The sequence below is a fragment of the Periplaneta americana genome, chromosome 14 (assembly GCF_040183065.1).
Source record: "Periplaneta americana isolate PAMFEO1 chromosome 14, P.americana_PAMFEO1_priV1, whole genome shotgun sequence".
Taxonomy (NCBI): Eukaryota; Metazoa; Arthropoda; class Insecta; order Blattodea; family Blattidae; genus Periplaneta; species Periplaneta americana.
This window is the reverse complement of record NC_091130.1, coordinates 157660452-157680451: the sequence shown is the minus strand read 5'-3', so window position 1 is coordinate 157680451 and position 20000 is coordinate 157660452. Positions and strand designations below refer to the sequence as shown.

General features: G+C 34.5%; 1 protein-coding gene across 1 annotated transcript in view; it reads right to left on the bottom strand.

The window, feature by feature from the left end:
• Nucleotides 1-20000, bottom strand: part of LOC138713919 (dipeptidase 1-like) — a 1227883-nt gene that overhangs the window by 609253 nt on the left and 598630 nt on the right. The gene's annotated exons all lie outside the window — the stretch shown is intronic.

Genomic DNA, 20000 nt, shown 5'->3' with positions numbered 1-20000 from the left:
GTGCGAAAACATCGACCCTGACATCTAGAATATTAGGTATGTATGCATACGTTAATATAAACTTTAAATTTGTCCGTTATCTGTCTCTAAGTGCGAGTTAGTACAATGGAATCTCTGAAGTTTTTGCGGAAAGCAAAGATCTATATTCATATGAACTTTTTGACTCAGAATGACTTCAGAATTGACAAGCTAAATTTTTTACCTTTCCTCATGAATCACCCTGTATAATTTCTCCATATTATCTTAAAATAAAAATCGTTTTGATTCAGACAGATCTGACGTTAACTTGTGACATTCAATGTAGCGGCAGTTGGGTACACCATAACATCGTCAGAATCAAACCGGAGTCTCTGATGTTGAGGCAGACTGTACAGCGGCCTCTTCATTATATCTGCCTGACAAAGTTGCAGAATCCTCAGCAGTCACTCGCTCCGGGCGGCATTGTTATTGTTCTCTTAACTTTTAATTTTTTGTTCGTCTTTTGTGCTCGACATCTTTCGCAATTTAGCGTCAGAGTCGGAGACTCTTTCAGTCTTAATTTTTTGCAATTCCTGACGATAAATCAAAACACAAGCAAAAGAGCACATTTCAAATACAGGGTGTTTAAAAAGTGTGTCATATGTTGTCAGTACATGTAACTAAAGAAACTGGAGCACAACAATGAAGAAGTAATAATAATAATAATAATAATAATAATAATAATAATAATAATAATAATAATAATATTAAAAACATAATACTACCTTTAATATTAAGTAAATGTATATCAGTATAAATCTATTATTTATCAGTGTATATGTTTGTATTTCCTAATTTCAGGTATTTTTGCTATATACTTATATCGCATTTAGTTAGTTTTTTTTTTTAATTTTCCTCGTTGATATATTTACAAAATTATGCAAATTCTCCTCTATATGAGTCATTCCATGTCAAATCGAACACCTGTCTACGAAACATGATAACTAAGTATTTGCTCCAATTTTTTTATATATATTCTACTGATTAAATTAAATAACTCATGTTTAATTTTTTCGGGCTGACACAATTATTTAGTCATTTATTAAATGTTACATATTCCGTAAATTAGGGTGCAACGTATTATGAAAATGGTTACCGTATATTGAAGATTCTATAAATCGTAGAAATTCCGTATTTATATCATTTTGAAGTGCAATAATTTCAGTAAATAAGTTAATAAATAAATAAACAAATAAATAAGTGAATAAATCAATAAAGTAATGAATAAATAAACAAATAAATAAGTAAATAAGTGAATATATAGATAAATAAATAAATAAATAAACAAGTGAATAAATAAATAAATAAGTGAATAAATAAATAAATAAATAAATAAGTAAATAAGTGAATAAATAAATAAGTGAATGAATAAATAAATAAACAAATAAATAAGTGAATAAATCAATAAATTAATGAATAAATAAACAAATAAATAAGTAAATAGTTAAATAAATCAATAAATAAATAAACAAACGAATAAATAAGTAAATAAGTGAATAATTAAATAAATTAATAAATGAATAAACAAGAAAATAAGTCAATAAATGGAGAAATAAATAAGTGAATAAGTCAATAAATCAATAAAAAAACAAATAAATAAGTAAATAGGTCAATAACTTAATTAATAAGTAAACAAATAAATAAGTAAAGTGAATAAATGGATAAATAAATAAAAAAGTTAATAGGTGACTAATTCAATAATTTAATTAATAAATAAAGAAATAAATAAGTAAATAAGTGAATAATTCAATAAATTAATAAATGAATAAGCAAGAAAATAAGTTAATAAATAAAGAAATAAATAAGTGAATAAATCAATAAATTAATAAGGAAATAAAAAGTATATATGTAAATAAGTGAATACATTAATAAATTAGTAAATTAATAAACAAATAAATAAGTAAAGAAGTGTATAAATCATTAAAATAGTTAATAAATTAATAAAAAAATAAATTTTTCTGTGTCCCTCTTATGAGAAAAAGGTTTCTTTACTTACCTTAAATCTACTGAATGAGACCCTTCTTTCCCGAAGGAAACAATGCTAGTATTTTATCAACTTTTGGAATCCCTCAACCTCGGCCGTGTTCGTACCCACGAACCAATAGCGAGAGTGGCAGCCACTAGACCACCGAGGGTGACTGACACCACTAATCTCGATGACAATTTAACCTCTTTCACGGCTATGCCTCATTTCAAGCCATTCTGACTTTCAGAGCCTGGTCCAGCACGTACGAGATGAATTCCAGCTGCTACGTGCTTCCGCCTCAGAAATGAATATTAGAGTCCAGGGAACTCATCACCATCCATATGTGGTGATTCTAGTATCCTTCTTATTCATTTCGAACATGGGCAGCATCCACATCGTTCAGTCTTCCAATGTTAAAAGTGAAAGAAGAGATCCAATTTCGTTTCATAACGATCTAACAATAATAACCAAAAATCAGTTAAGAGTAATCCTTTAATCTCGTTGAATTTACCTTCTTTAACTTTATATCTGCATGGTACTGTTTGTACAGTAAGACCTAATCACGAAAACACTCGTAGCACTGATTTTGCTGTCACTTTGTAATGTGCCACTCTACAAAATGAAAGTTACTACTTACTGGCTTTTAAGGAACCCGGAGGTTCATTGCCGCTCTCACATAAGCCTGCCATCGGTCCCTATCCTGAGAAAGATTAATCCAGTCTCTATCATCATATCCCACCTCCCTCAGATCCATTTTAATATTCTCTTCCCATCTACGTCTCGGCCTCCCCAAAGGTCTTTTTCCCTCCGGCCTCCCAATAAAATTAACACTCTATATGCATTTCTGGATTCCTCCATACGTTCTAAATGCCCTGCCCATCTCAAACGTCTAGATTTAATGTTCCTAATTATGTCAGGTGAAGAATACAATGCGTGCAGTTCTATGTTGTGTAACTTTCTCCATTCTCCTGTAACTTCATCCCTCTTAGCCCCAAATATTTTCCTAAGCACCTTATTTTCAAACACCCTTAACCTCTGTTCCTCTCTCAAAGTGAGAGTCCAAGTTTCACAACCATAAAGAACAACCGGTAATATAACTGTTTTATAAATTCTAACTTTCAGATTTTTTGACAACAGAGTGGATGATAAAACCTTCTCAGCCGAATAATAACAGGCATTTCCCATATTTATTCTGTGTTTAATTTCCTCCCGACTATCATTTATATTTGTTACTGTTGCTCCCAGGTATTTGAATTTTTCCATCTCTTCAAAGGATAAATTTCAAATTTTGATATTTTCATTTCGTATAATATTCCCGTCACGAGACACAATCATAGGGGAGAGTCGGGTAGTATCGGACATCGGGTAATATCGGACAGTGAGTTTCTTTCATCTACCACAAGATGATAGTACCTGATTGACATGGTTACGTTTCTGTGATGTCGCATAGAGAAACGTAACCATGTCATTCAGGTACTACCATATGGTGGTAGATGAAAGAAACGCACTGTCCGATACTACCCGATGTCCGATACTACCCGACTCTCCCCTATACTTTGTCTTTTCGGGATTTACTTCCTAGCCTATCTCTTTACTTGTTTCAAGTAAAATTTCCGTATTTTCCCTAATCGTTTGTGGATTTTCTCCGCATAGACAAGTACGTGATGAAACCCGTTCAATTCAAAACCCCCTCTCTGTTATCCTGGACTTTCCTAATGGCATACTCTAGAGCAAAGTTAAAAAGTAAAGGTGATAGTGCATCTCCTTGCTTTAGCCCGCAGTGAATTGGAAACGCATCTGACAGAAACTGACCTATACGGACTCTACTGTATGTTTCACTGAGACACATTTTAATTAATCGAACTAGTTTCTTGGGAATACCAAATTCAATAAGAATATCATATAATAGTTCCCTCTTAACCGAGTCATATGCCTTTTTGAAATCTATGAATAACTGATGTACTGTACCCTTATACTCCCATTTTTTCTCCATTATCTGTCGAATAAAAAATATCTGATGAATAGTTGATCTATTACGCCTAAAACCACACTGATGATCCCTAATAATTTCATTTACATATGGAGTTAATCCTGTCAAAAATCAGTTGAGAGTAATCCTTTAATCTCGTTGAATTTCCCTCCTTTGACTTTATATACGCATGGTACCGTTTTTACAGTAAGGCCTAAACACGAAGACACTCTTACAAATTAACAACTTCCACTTGTTACTAGTTATTCTTCCGTTTACACGTAACAGCATTTAGTAATTCATATTAATGAGGGAAAATATTGTTCTATGCTTCTACAACGATAAATTACAGTCAAATCGGTTAACTCCCATTGAAATAACATTAAAAAGAGGTTACTTGCTTCTTTGATTTTGTCTCCTGTCAAAATTTTCCGAATCCCATTAATGCAGACTTTTCTACAAGTGCTATGCTACCGAACAAAGATTAAACCGGGTAACTGGGTAAATTAAATTATATTTTCATTGATAAAATGGTTAACCTGTTATAGTGACCTTTAGAGATGAGCTTAAACGATATTTTTAAGCATCAATGACAACTGTGACTGTGACAATTAAATATCTGTGACTTTCATAGGTGATTCTGTCACACCGATATTTTATATCGATAAGTAAGCACAATATGCATGAATTACACCGATATTTTGTCACACCGATAAAAATTAACAGGAAATATTAAAGAGCAATGAAATGTGAATACGATTTCTCTATACACACCACACATCAGTGATTTATATAGGAAAATCCAACAAATAAATTATGTACATGTACCATTAACAAATAAATACCTACCTAACTGAAGAGTATCATGTCGAAAGTTATCCTCATGTACCAAGAGGTTATATTGTAGATATTGAATTAGATGATAATTATTAAATGTGGTTGGGTATGGAGAAATTGAGGTTATGTGATTATTCTAATCGTTTTAAAAATTGATCCCTTTTATTATATATATATATATACTTACTTACTTACAAATGGCTTTTAAGGAACCCGAAGGTTCATTGCCGCCCTCACATAAGCCCGCCAGCGGTCCCTATCCTGTGCAAGATTAATCCAGTCTCTATCATCATACCCCACCACCCTCAAATCCATTTTAATATTATTCTCCCATCTACGTCTCGGCCTCCCTAAAGGTCTTTTTCCCTCCGGTCTCCCAACTAACACTCTATATGCATTTCTGGATTCGCCCATACGTGCTACTTGCCCTGCCCATCTCAAACGTCTGGATTTAATGTTCCTAATTATGTCAGGTGAAGAATACAATGCGTGCAGTTCTATGTTGTGTAACTTTCTCCATTCTCCTGTAACTTCATCCCGCTTAGCCCCAAATATTTTCCTTAGCACCTTATTCTCAAACACCCTGAACCTATGTTCCTCTCTCAGAGTGAGAGTCCAAGTTTCACAACCATAAAGAACAACCGGTAATATAACTGTTTTATAAATTCTAACTTTCAGATTTTTGGACAGCAGACTGGATGATAAGAGCTTCTCAACCGAATAATAACACGCATTTCCCATATTTTGTGGGTCCCTATCACCACGGCATGGCGCGTCCTCAGGTTGCGGATAGAGGAGACGGCCTCCAGATATGGAGGGTAGCTGCGAATATATTGAATAAGCAGTCGTGGACAGCCGATAAGGGGTGGTCCTCCAGCTTGGGGGTTGGGCGAAGGGCTAACAACCCATCACCGTAAAAAACAGCTTGTTACGTATCCCTATAATTGTATATATAATGGATAAATTATTTTAAGTCTTGCATTAACATTATAATATTGAGCCATAGAATAAAAATTAACGGAACATACTGTAAGTATTCGGAAAAATATTGGAAAATAATTACAAAACGAAACAGTTGATCAGACAGGATTTTACATAAGATAAAGTACTGGTAACCAATGGTATTATTATTATTATTATTATTATTATTATTATTATTATTATTATTATTATTATTATTTAAATCGTACCGCCCGATTGCTGTTATTGTATCATGCGCATGCAGCAAACTCACAACATAGGCTAGAGGAGAAAATATCAGTCACAGAGTACTGAATACGGAGCAGATTTCGATAGCGATATTTTGTCACAGATATTTCGCGTCATCAGTCTCAGGTTTATCTGTGACAAAAAAATACCTGTGACAAAATATCGGTTTGTGAAATATCGGCCATCTCTAGTGACCTTCAAAAGTGTGTAATTCAATAAATGAAGTGTTGTTGTTTAGTCATGAGGCAACTAGGCCAGGAGATAATGGGGTAGGGTAGCCAGCTCCTTTCCCGCTCCATTATATTCTTCAGCAACTAGTTACATATTACACTAGGCCTAATCAGACTTCACATGCATACAAACAATCGTTGTTTCTCTGAGCATATCAAATGAGATGTTGTACTGCCTATAGGTGTACATATCAGCCAGAATCTCAATCAGAAAAATCTGGCACACACATTCAAGCAAAGCAAATCAAATGACCTTAAGTTTCCGACAGATATTAGGTACCGTAATTTCCCGTAACTATGGTCCAGGCACCCAACTATGGTCCAAAACGCATTATGTACTACTTAGTCCCCCAAGAGTTCGGTGTTTGCCATTTAAGGCGCCACTGTGATGGAATTATGTTCCCCATAGATGCTTCTATCTACCATTACACGTGGCAATGATATGGATGCTTAACAAGGTCAGTGTGCATCGTTCTATTGAATGTGTGAAGACACGAAATCATTCAGTTTGTGATTGTCTGTTTTATTAAGCTCTTTTCTGTAGAACTGGTACGTTATGGATAGACCTATATGATTCTTTGTACAATTAAACCTGACTATATAGTGTTTACTTTCACGTAATAATTACGCTGGCAGAGGTTAAGGAGAAATGTTTAACCTCAAGGCTAGAAGTCAATCCTCAACTATGTACCACAATTTTTCGTGGATCATAGTTGTATTTCATTTTGAAATATTTGTTTCAATAAAATGTGATCAATGTGATTATTTACTTCTGCAAATACGGTATCTCATTATATTCTAAAACACTATTTAGCATTATAGTCCAGTAAACAAAGAAACAGGCTGTTCCAGCATCAATGGTACTAGCACGAATGATGGTCCGGTAAAACGAAAACTTCAGGGTAGAAGGAAAACAACCGTCCCTGTAAGTGACTATGAGAGCGATGAAATTGAATTGGATACAGATTATGATTCAATTTCAGAATTACAAGAGAAGTGGAGATTCAAAGGATCGAAATAAGCCTAATGAATGTAGTTCTCAGTACGATAAATAAATATTATCAGTGAATTTATTTGCATAATATTTTGCTAAGAATGTGTTAGTTTATTTTGATACCGTACTTTTGTTCTTTAATATACAGTAGTTGTTCATTATTGCAGAAAAGTGACTTTCAGATTTCACTTGTTTATTGAGTGTTTATGTAATGTGTACTAATAAAAAGGATCCATGTACTTTTCATTTATTTTTAATATTTCTGTGCTACATTATGTTTCTACCCTTAAATTAGAAACTCAATGTATTGATTTACGAATAATTACAGCTCCAGCTATAGTCCATTCTTGCTTTCAAGCATGAATATATGAGTGGACCATAGTTGGGTAACTCAGAATACAACTATGTACCAATGCTTATTATTTTTTTAACACTTGTAATTAAATAATTTCAAACACATATGTCAATATTTATTTAATATAAACTTACAAGAGTCCGAAGTCAAAATTTCACTTAATCTGGATGAATAGCATTGAAGATACAAAGAAAAATGTGACAAATGTGGACCATAGTTAGGGGAAACTACGGTATTGGATTACTGATTGGGGCTAGAGGGACCAGCGAATAGGGATTATAAAGAATGGACACTGAGCGAATTTTCCTGTGTTTTGTTTCTCTGTGCACAAGCGTTTAGTTCCACTTTCAAGCGCTAGAGGTTAGTGTAATCGAGCATACGCTAAGATAATAATTGAGTATAGAGTTGAGGCACAGAATCCAAACATCGCCTACCTTATTGCATAATCCAGTAACGCTTTGCTTCAAATAAATTCAAGTTAACAGCTTTTCCTTATTCCTCAGTGACAAACTAGTTGTAATAATAATATTTTATATTTCAGATATCATAATAGTACATTATGCAACGAGCCTATAATGAAGGTAATTAAGAAGTGAGTATGGATATTTATGAAACGAGCGAAAGCGAGTTTCATAATTTTCATACGAGCTTCTTAATTACCATTATAGGCGAGTTCCATACGACTTTTTATGCTCGACCATATTTCTAACTTGATATTATTAATTTTCTTTGTATCTGACCTTGACCAATGTCCCGTATGTTGTGAGATGTGCGCAAACGCGAAAGTATTGATTTTTTCCGAGGAACAGGTGTCCACATTGAACTTGCTAGGCCATAAGAACCTATAGAGATAACATTGAAATAAAATTAGACATTGAAAAACGAGATGACAAATTGAATTTATTTGAATATTATTTACAATTAACGCTAATTATTATAGCAACAGAACATAACCTTCTGCAACAGTATTGGATTTCCAGCCTCCGTGACTTTTCGCTAATTCTCTTTCGATTGCATATCCGAGAATAATCGATACTTGCGGGTTTATAACGGTAGAAAGCTGACCTGTCATTGGCTGAACAGTTGTAACCTGAGTCGTCATTGGCTGGAAGACCTGAACTTTAATGAGTACGTGTACTTTAATGACATGCATTAAAGGTCTGCTACCAGGTGTATAATTACTACATTTCGGCATGGTCGAGCATAAATTATATTATAAAATAATATAATACATTATAAAATTAAGTATCGAATTCATTTAATATTTGTATAATAATATAATATAGGTATATGGTTTTACTTCTCGTAAGAGTTTTGTTTTTCCATTTTCAGCGCTATCAAATCATTACATATTTTAATTGTTGTTGGGGTCAACGTCTCAACCCCATTATAAAGGAACTCTAGAGTCTAGACATTACAGTTAATGACGGATTTATTATTTTATGGATCCAATTTATTTTATTTGAGTACATAATGTACCTAGATGTATTAATTATATGTGTTATATTTCCGCTCTGTCGACTGCTAGCTGGTGTGATGTCAGCGCCAACTCTAGGGAGAAAGCAGAATCTCACCCTTTAGCTGGCTTGAAGGTCATTGAAATCAGTCCGGCTACATCAAAGGTACCGACGAGAAGTGTCCATTCTTTATAAAGCCTATTCGCTGGAGGGACCATCACAAAAAGATTCGCGCAATTTTTGCAAGCAGTTTGATCTAGGACAAACTCTTGTCACTGAAGTATCTCTGTCTGCAGTGAAGGGATCTATAAAATCCTAAGAAACCATCTCTACATATATATAGATTGATCTCTTTGCTATGGCGATCTGCTCACTAAGTTGGCTCTTGCAACTAGTGCAACTAGATACTTTAATAGGAAATTTTATGTTTTTTTTTTTTTTTTTTTGGAATTAATTAACTTTTGTTTAGTCGTCTTCAATTATTTATAATTGTGTTATTTCTTTTTATTTTCCTTCTCCATTGGTTGTTTTTTTGTCATTATAATTGTACACCTATCATTTACTAAAAAAACAACAATTTTTTGATAATCTTTGTCTCCTAGACAGCCCTCACTTCGAGCAGCTGAATATCAAAAAATTCACGACTTACTTTGAAAGTTGCCAAGCTCATGTAGGTTTTATATAGAGTTTAAGCCCTGAAAGAGTTTGCAGGAAACAATTAACAAAATACTTATCTTCCTACGTATCTGACGGAGTATTTTTCACCAATATTCTCTTATTTGCTGGAGATAAATATTTTTCTTGGGGCCAACGCCTAAACAGAAATCAACTTGGTATTTTAAAATTAATTCTTAAATGTAATAGTGAATATTTAACAGATTGAACTGTCTCCATTCTAATATCATCAGGCCTATTCTTTAATTACAATAGCGTGCAAATTAATCCGAACACGAGATATTTTTACATTTTCTGTCATTCTTGGCCTCACAGCTGCTCATACCGCTTTAATTGACATCTCTAGTACGTGTAATTCCATTGTTGAAGGTCTGTCATTATTATTTGTTTTATAAGATGTGACATTTTGCCTGTCGTTTTGTACTTATAAACATTTCAGTTGTGTTGAAGGCTTAATACTGCAATCCTGTGTACATTCTGTCGTCTTCACAAATGGATACAACTCCACGAAAACGGTCTAAAATTATAAAATTAGCAGAGCATTCTTCTATGACACAGAGGCAAATTGCTGCAGAATGTCACATCGGTTTGGCTACTGTTAATTCGATCATAAAACGATACAGGGAGACTGGATCCATCACACCCCAGAAAAAAGGAAACTGTGGCCGGAAAAGGAAGACTTCACCTGCAGATGATCGTTTAATTGTCAGGAAAAGTAAATTAAATCCTAGACTAACTGCTGTCGACTTAACCCGCGAGTTAATGGCTACCACTGGGGCGAATATTCACGTCACAACAGTGCGGCGTAGGCTTTTGGAAGCTGGACGAAGGGCTCGTAAGCCTATTAAGAAGCAACTGCTAACCCCTGTTATGTGCAAAAAACGCTTAATGTGGGCAAAATTACATCAACACTGGACAGTGAATGACTGGAAGAATGTACTTTTTTCCGATGAGTCGAGGTCCACGGCCACAGTGTTTCTTACGTACGGAAAGGATCCGAAAAAGTAACAGCAGCTCATCTCCAACAAGCACTCAAAAACTCCCCTAAAGTAATGTTTTGGAGTTGTTTTACACATGAAGGGCCTGGAGGATTAATACCTATCAAGGGAATGATGAATTCTGACAAATATATTCACCTATTGGAAACCAGAATCGTACCCCAGCTGCAAAAATCATTTCCGGGTGGCAGAGGTGTGTTCCAACAAGACCTGGCACCATGCCATACGTGTCGAAAAACTACAGAATTCTTCAACAAGAAGAATATTCAGGTACTCCCCTGGCCAGGCAACTCACCCGACATCAACCCCATTGAGAACTTGTGGTCAATTTGCAAAAGAAGAATGCAAAAAATGGATTGTTCTACAAAGGAGAAGATGATTTCTGCCCTCATTGGTGTATGGTTTCACGATGAAGAAATGAAGATTATTTGTGGGAAATTAGTGGAATCCATGCCAAATCGTCTCAGAGCTGTTATTAGGAACAAGGGAGGCCACATAGATTACTGAGGTATGTCTTAGATCCTTTTTTTTTTATCCCGTTTGAGTGTTTTTGCATAAGTAATTACGTTGTTCGGATTAATTTGCACGCTACTGTATATCAGCCTGTTGTTAAATGCAATATCTAATTCTAATACAGAGTGAAAGAGGTATAAGTGCATAATTTGAACTAGTAATAGATAACAAAATTAGTTAGGTAAGTCCGAATAACAGTCTCTCTATCTATAATGATTATAGAAAAAAATTGAGTTTTCTATTGAGAGAATGGAAGTGAATACGTTGCAACAGCCCAATGCTTTGTTTACAGTTGCAAAAAATATGAATCCTAATACAGTAGTAATAAGCAATGGAGTCCCTTTTGCTTGCCTTTTAGCCCTGATCACATATACAGGGTGGAAGTAAAATATTCTTGCAGATTTTCAGAGCGAATAGCGCATGTTGTATGTAACAAAAAATTATAAGATCATATTGGTGGAAAGTTAGTAGCATTTTTTTTCCAGAAAAACAAATGTTTAAAATAAAAACTAAGTTGTATGTTACCTAGTTGAGTAGTTTCACCTTTGTGTCATCCGTTCTGATGATATCCTAACCTATGATCAGTTTCTTCTAAAATTTTGAGTACCACGATCTTCGTGACGCGGTATCTTTCGTGAAGTTTTGTGTCACTCACATTTTAAAAATGATCGTTTCTTAAATAGTTAACATTATCTCCATCTGAGTCTTAATTATTATTAATTTTCGAGCAGTTATGAAATTAAAATCTTTACCAGCATAATCAAGAACAAATTGTATAAACATTTGTTTCGGAGAAGAACAAAATGGCTTCCGAAAGGGAAGATCATGTTGCGATGGATATTTTACATTAAAATTATAGATGGAAAAGCACCGGGAATTTAACTTAGAAACACATATTGCTTTCGTTGATTTGGAAAAAGCATTTGATAGAGTGAACTAAATACTAATATGCGTTACAAGTGCGGTATGTTGAAGTTTTCATGTTCGAGGAAAAGTTTGAAAAAGCGAAACGTAGTTGAGCTTTTTTAATTTCCGAGAATTTAAAGAAAACATACCGCTCGTGTATCGTACATTATTTTGAGCGAAGATCGTTTATTACATACCTGAAAGAGGAATTTCTAATTAGTTGCAATGAAATCTCCATCTTGGTTTCTGTTCAATGACGGCAAATTTGCAAAACAAAAATATCTATCTTCAACATTTTTGATTTAAAATGTTTTCTGTGTTTACTATACTCCAGCAGGCCGTGTTATACATCTGTCTTTTTTTTTCCCCCAGTCTATGATGAGTCTGGAATCTTGTTGATTTTTTCACGGCTTCCTTAATGTTACTTGCATCACGAATGCAGTAACTTTAGTGGAGTTGTAGAGTTTACTTAATTTTTACAAATATTTAAAAACAATAATTAACAGTGCAATTTAGGTGAAATTGCAGTGGTAAGTTTCCAATTTATAATTATTACTATATTGAACGTCTCTAAAAATAATATGTTAAAAGCCTGAAGCAGTAAAATCAATATGTCACTTAAGCGGTAAGAAGAGGGAAATTGTTATGTGTGTTAGGTTGGGAATACTGAATGTGGAATTTTAGGCTTTCCACGGATTGGTTTTGTGCGGAAACCAAGCAAATACGCACGATCTCGCACAAATAAACTATTAAATGTATTAGCCACAGACCATGTTCTACAACTTAAAGCAAACATATACAAGATCTATAAGACAAATCTAATTGCAGTAAGGTGTGACAATAAATTATCGCAATACAGTAGACAGAAATTCATACAGGAGTAAGACTAGGCTGCGGTCTTTCACCGTTGCTATTTATTATATATATGAATCAAATAATTAGAGAATGGAAACAATTGCCTCATGGATATATACAACTCAATAGACATTTACAATTAGATTCATTACTTTTTGCAGACGATTTAGCTCTGGTGGCATCCTCAGAAGATGAATTACAACGTTCAATTTTTAATTTTAACAAAATTGGAATTAAATATGATACGAAAATCAATAAAGAAAAAAACTAAAATTATGACCTTCTGCGGAAAATACCCTGTGCCTAGCAAAATATGTTTAGATTAAAAAATATTAGGAAGGATAAATTATTTTGCATATCTCGGATACACATTATCTTTTTTCGATGAAGTAGACATTTCACAGAAAATTTCTAAATTACACCAAAACAATGGGAATAATTAACAACATTATGAAACCTTCCCTAATCCAAAGACATACTCGAATTCGCCTTTACAAGACCTTGGCGAGACCTGTACTTTGTTACGGCAGTGATGCATGGACATTGAGGAAGAAAGACGAAAGCAGAATAACGGCTAATGAAATGAAATTTATGAGATATACAGCGGAATATACGAAATGGGATCACAAACACAATGAAGATGTAATGGAAGAATTACAACTAGAACCTGTAATTAATCACGTAAAACATTATCAGAACAACTGGATAAATCATCTGCATCGCATGGATAGAGATAGAATCCCAAAAGTCATGCTCCACTATCGTCCAAACGGGAAGAGATCTCTCGGTCGTCCAAAGAAGCGCTGGATTGAAAATTCAACTGTGAGATCGTAACAGGCCATTTGGCCTAATACTTGAAGGGAAGAAGAAGAAGAAGAAGAAGAATTTTCGAGCAGCTCCAGATGTAACAATTGTGCGCCGAAACGTTCCACCATTTTGTGTTGCAACTAATGAACCATTAAAAATTTAAAGACGGAAATTTCTATCACTGAAGTAATAAAAGCTTTACTGGTTCTTTAGGACTAAAGATTTTTGGTGAGCTATAAAAATGATTTAATGAACAGTAAATAAATTAATGAATCATTAAAAACATAATGAAGCTTGGTGAAACTGACTATTGGTGTAATATATACCTACTAGTGGCTTGTGCAGCAAATGCTGCTGCAAACTAAGTTCGTTAGACGTTCAAATAAAAATTTTTCAGATTTATTTTCAATGAAGAATACTTGTCTTTTTGATAGTTATTTGCTTCCATAATAATGAAACATACTCCCTCTCAATGGATTTTTTTAGGCCAAATACTTTTTCTTGAACCTATCCAACTTCAGTTTTTGAGTTTCAACGCGAAAACGCAAGTATCAATGTCAGGACGATAGCAGTAGCTATTTCAGGTCATTGTGGATTGTAGGCAAAAGTTAAAAAAAATGTCAGGTTTGCTAAGCTTTCGAACAATAGCATTTTCGTGTAGCTGCTGCATGTAGAACTTGAAATGTAGAGCGTAAAATCATTTTATCCTACTAAGAGATCTTGCTGAAATGATCTGGAGACTACAAAATTTTCTAGGCCTCTTATTTTATCAGTAAGTAATACCTTTTGATCTTTCCTTAGGAACTGTAATTTCTGCGCTCTCTCGAGCCAATACTGAAGACAATGACACATATCAATATCTACACTACACCGCCATTAAGTATATGAAAAAGACCCAACCCCACTGGGTTAATAGGTATAAAAAATATTTGATTTTTAATAACAATATTATTATCTTACTTGAGTTTTGTAGTTATATATAGCAGCCACTCAGTAAATTATAGAAATGAAGATCTAAATTAAGATATTCTCTACATTTACTTACATAACCACAAAACGTTTCACTTTCATGTCATCAATATAGCATCAATATTATGTACAATTAATGAAAAATAGACGCATCATGATATTAACTATAATAATATTTAATTTCTAATGGTAATAATGTCATCAAACCACCTCAAGTTTCGTAAATTTGAATATCCAATACACAGCTGTCCTCAGAAAATTATACACTGCATAATCAGTTTTTAATAACAAATTGAATTGAGCTCTAAATATGTCGGCAATCCTGCAGGTCATGGCCTTCGTGTAATAGCCTATTGTTTATTGTAGTGTGTGTTTTGTTCTGAAATTCAATAAAGTCGGCCGTGATTCGATAAAATTAGTTCTCAAAACTGACAAGAGATGGATTTTGGAAAATAGGAAAATTATGTAGGAAAATTGACATTTCACTGAAAACTACTATTTTTCCGAAAAACTTTGGATGCCAGGCATGAAAATGAGGGGTCATTCATTCAAATCCGTTCAGCCGTTTTCCCGTAATTTCCATCACCAGTTCAAATTATATATATAGATATATTTCATAGTTTGTCGTGTCGTGAATTAATTGTAATCTTATAATTCCTAAGTATTTTACCTCGTGACTACAAAACAAATTCAACACTGTGGTGTAGCGGTTAGAATGTCTGACCGTGGAACGAGCGGTCCCGGGTTCAAATCCTGGTTGAGACAAATTACCTGGTTGAGGTTTTTCCTGGGTTTTCCCTCAACCCATTAAGAGCAAATGCTGGATAACTTTCTTTGCTGGACCCTGGACTCATTTCGCTGGCATTATCACCTTCATTTCAGTCTCAGATGTTAGATAACCATTGCAGTTGATAAATCGTCGTAAAATAACCATTTGAAAAGCTACAACACAATGAACTGTTCGTAAATTCGAAACAAATGAAGACTCAACCGGCGTAAGCAAGAAGGGTTTAACACCACTCAGTGACCTGATTTAAATGACTCTACAGGACCTACTTTCCCGGTGACCATTCTCTGTTCAACTCATAGAGTGAGTCATTTATTCTAAGTGTCTCTCCATACCGTAGAGAGACCTGACTAAAAGCAAAAGCTCGCTAAACCCAGAGTCTGGATAGGGGATTGCTACATTAAAATCTGCTTCTATTTCGTTGTCATTTATTACGTTAAAACGCTTTCAATCCAGAGTTCAGTTGCTTCCATGGAAACAATATTATTTATTCTAAATCAGCTGTGACATTTATACAGCAGGCCGTTTTCTGTACAGTCAAAAAGAAGTTCAGCTTTAATGTTGTGTGATATCCACATGGTCGTGACTTTGAATTCCGTTGTTAAAGAGATGTCCTGTTTTAAATGGAGACCTGGCGTTGTGCTGAATCCAAGTAATGAGAGCCCCTACGTTTAATACTTCAGTAAGTAAAATAAAAATTATTCTTCTTCTCCTACTCTTATATTTTCACGATACAGTATTCTCCCGTTATAGAAGATTTTGAAGTCCCACTTAGCAAATTACAAACTGATATTATTATTTTTATTATGAATTATATCATTACGAAGTAAAGTACAAATGTTGAGAAATTACTAGACTACGCATATATATTTTAGTAGGTTATTTTACGAAGCTTTATCAACGTCTTAGGTTATTTAGCGTCTCAATGATGTGAAGGTGATAATGCCAGCGAAATGAGTCCGGGGTCCAGCACAGTAAGTTACCCAGCACTTGGTCATATTGGGTTGAGGGAAAATCCCGGAAAAACCTCAACCCGACCGGGAATCGAACCCAGGCAACCTGGTTTCGCGGCCAGACGCGTTAACCGTTACTCCACAGGTGTGGACACTTCGCATATATCTTTTTTTTTATTTATTGTTTTGTAGTTTTATAAATAAGCACATCATGCTAACAACACTGATCGTATTATGTAAATCTAGATTTCAGTTAAAGCAGATTTAAATAATTTCAAGGGAAAAATTGTGCGACTTGAAATTGTGGTTTTCTGTTAACGCACACAGGGTGTTTCCGAGGTGGTGTTACAAACTTTCAGGGATGATGGCGAAGGGTACATCTATCAATTTGAGATAAGGAACCCTGGTCCGGAAATGACTGAGTCGAAAGTTACAAGCAAAAATAGTTGTGTGGAAATGGAATTGTAATTTGGCAACACGTGCCTTCCTTTCCTTAACCTTTGAAACAGTCGTGGAAAAATGGTATGGGCCGGATATCTCCTACGTGGGTACTCGTACAGATAGGCTACAATCTGTGAACTTCTCTAAAGGACACAGCGTACGCCACAAAACTACAAACACTGGAGGAACTGAGAGTTCAGATTGAATATGCCTGTAATGATATTCCATTAGCAACAATCCAGTTGGTATGTCGCTCTGTTGTACGTCGTTGTTGGGAGAGTACTGTGGCGGAAGGGGGCCATTTTGAACATGTACGGGCTTAAGGGATACAAAATCGCAAAAATCGTATTTGTGTCTCATCTCGTTGCTGAGAAATAGTGTTTCAAAATGTGTAAACATCAATTTGGGACACACTGTAGTAACACCCTCTTACGTCAAAAGTGTCGTTACAAAACTGTTCACTATCTTTCCTTAAAAAATGAGACACAAAGTTTTGCAATCAACTAACTCGGATACTAGAAATTCATTCTGTTTTTCTTGGCATACTATATAAAGGAAATTATTCACTTTGGATTTCAAACTAGTATATGGTTGAGAAAAAATATATGGAGCGATAGAAAATATACAATATTGTCACAGTTTAGTATATAGAGTTACGTAGCTCAATACTTAATAAATATGCATACATAGATAGTTGTTGACCACCAGGATCGCTACTATCGCCTCAACACAGACCCTTTCCCGAGCAGACGATAATGTTTGTTCGGGTTTTCTATTTCAATGTATGGAGCTCAGTGAATTATTATATTATAACTTTATTGCTTATCATTGCTAAGCTTTATTTAGTGTAATGTGTCCATAAGTTCCGTTTACTTCTTGTTGCATAATATGTTGCAGAAATAATTACAAAACTGTGTTATTTTAATGTGAAGAGAATTTTACATGTTAACATAACCTATTCGCATCAACATTTTAAGTTTAGAATGGAAGCTATTTTGAGGTTTAATAAAAAAAGAATTTATATTGTGATTTTAATTTAGTACATGTACCTTCCTTAATTGTAGATAGAAAATTTACCATACACTCCTATGAAATTAGTGTACGTACAATTGTGTTACTTCGTCTCTTAGGTAGTAGATAAATACAATAATTCAATATGTACTCGATTGTAGTATTAAAATACAGACAAATTGAATGTGCGGGGTATCATATATGACATTATGTTTAATTATAATGTAAAATTGCGCATATAGGAATATAAATAATAACCTATAATTTCCATATGAAGTAACATAGGCCTACATATGTAATAGCAGGGCATTGGAGACTTTGTAAATCTAGTTGCTCTAGTAACAGCGCTGTGAGGTTACCGTATTTCAATATAGTCAAGTGTAAAGAAGACAGAACTCATAAAGCGGTGGAACTAGCGCTGAGGTAGTTCCTGTGATTTCAGAAGTGAAAATCGTTGAATTTATAAGAGATTTTTTGTGGAGGTGCAGGTGATCGTATAAGCAAGACATAATAAAAGCGAAAACTAACCAAACCTTACCTGTCACATCCGTATATGCAAGAAGTACGAGTACAAAGGAACTACCTCTGCGCTAGTTTAGCCTACTAACATAGTACATTAATCATACTTCAGATTGGAGTACCGTAAGAAACGAGTAAATACAACTGAAATAGAGTCAAATTGCATTTACAAGTTATCACACGTAACTTTATGCTTAATTATAACGTATAAATGCGAATATTGAAGTACTGGTACAGTAAACATAACCTATAATTTCAACATATCAAAATATCCGTGCGGTGCAAATGAAAATTATTGAATCGTGCATAAATGAATGTACAAGAATTTCGCAATATTTAATCGAAATAAAGGCAGGTATTACACATTCGAACAAAGTAATTTTCACACCAAAGATAATATTACACCTTAACTCGCAAGTGAATTATGTCTTAAGTGTCTCGTAATCATTGTTTTAAATGTTGTTAATGCAATTACACTACATTTTAGAGAAATAGGCTATATGTTACTCTTTATGCATTGCAACTAATTTATATGGTTGAAACGCCGCCCTTCGTGATCGGGTTAAACGAGTCACATGGTCTGCCTATATTAAATCACGATGGCAGTGACACAGTCTATTGTTCCTAGTACCCTAGATCATATATGGACCCTCCCAAATATTAACATTGTAACTCAATTTTTTATGGTTTTGAGTTGTCCTACTTTATATGGTTTTAAATTGTTCCTTTTCTCCCAGTACTGTCATTGTATAGCTCTAAACCTCCCCAATTGTATGTAAAATCTTACTGTTACCCTACATATCTGTATACACTAATTTACACGATCATTTTAAAAATTCATTTTCATATCCTGAAAAATGTAAAAAAAAGTAAGTTACAATGCTAGTTCTTGTGAGGGTCGATATGTAACAGATAACCCCTCTCTACGTTAAAATCGGCAGCACTTTGAAGAGAACAACCGCCAGGATCGCCACCCGTCCGCCTTAAACGAACACGAGATGGCAGCACAGTCGCTAATGCAATTCAAATGGGAATTATGACGTGATTCCTTATGTAACAACTAGATGGCAGCGTAGTAAACCTGACATATGTTGTTAACCACAAAGCCTATAAGCCCAACATATCTCTTACATACATGATCTAGGGTAGTACTCACAGCGCTCCAAGCGGCTAGCAACTATCGCGAGAAAAGCAAAAAATCATCCCAAGCTTCGCAACTGTATATACTAAACTGTGATATCGTGGTATAATTGAACGTGTGACAAAATCCTTATAACAATCCAATACTTTAGCCGAGCGTGAGTGGATAGAAGTGATTTATGTGTTAAAACTAAGAAACAAACTTCTCTCTCTATCTGTCTATGTACAGACAGCATGGGGTCAGGCATTTGTTTTGTTTCTCTTGCAGAGTCTCCGCCATATGCTTGCAGACGTCTTACACAGTCAAACAAACCGCAATTCATTTTTGGGCTGGTATTGGAACATGAATAATTCCCGTCTTGAGTGCTGCTAAGTAAAACCCAAAGCGGGA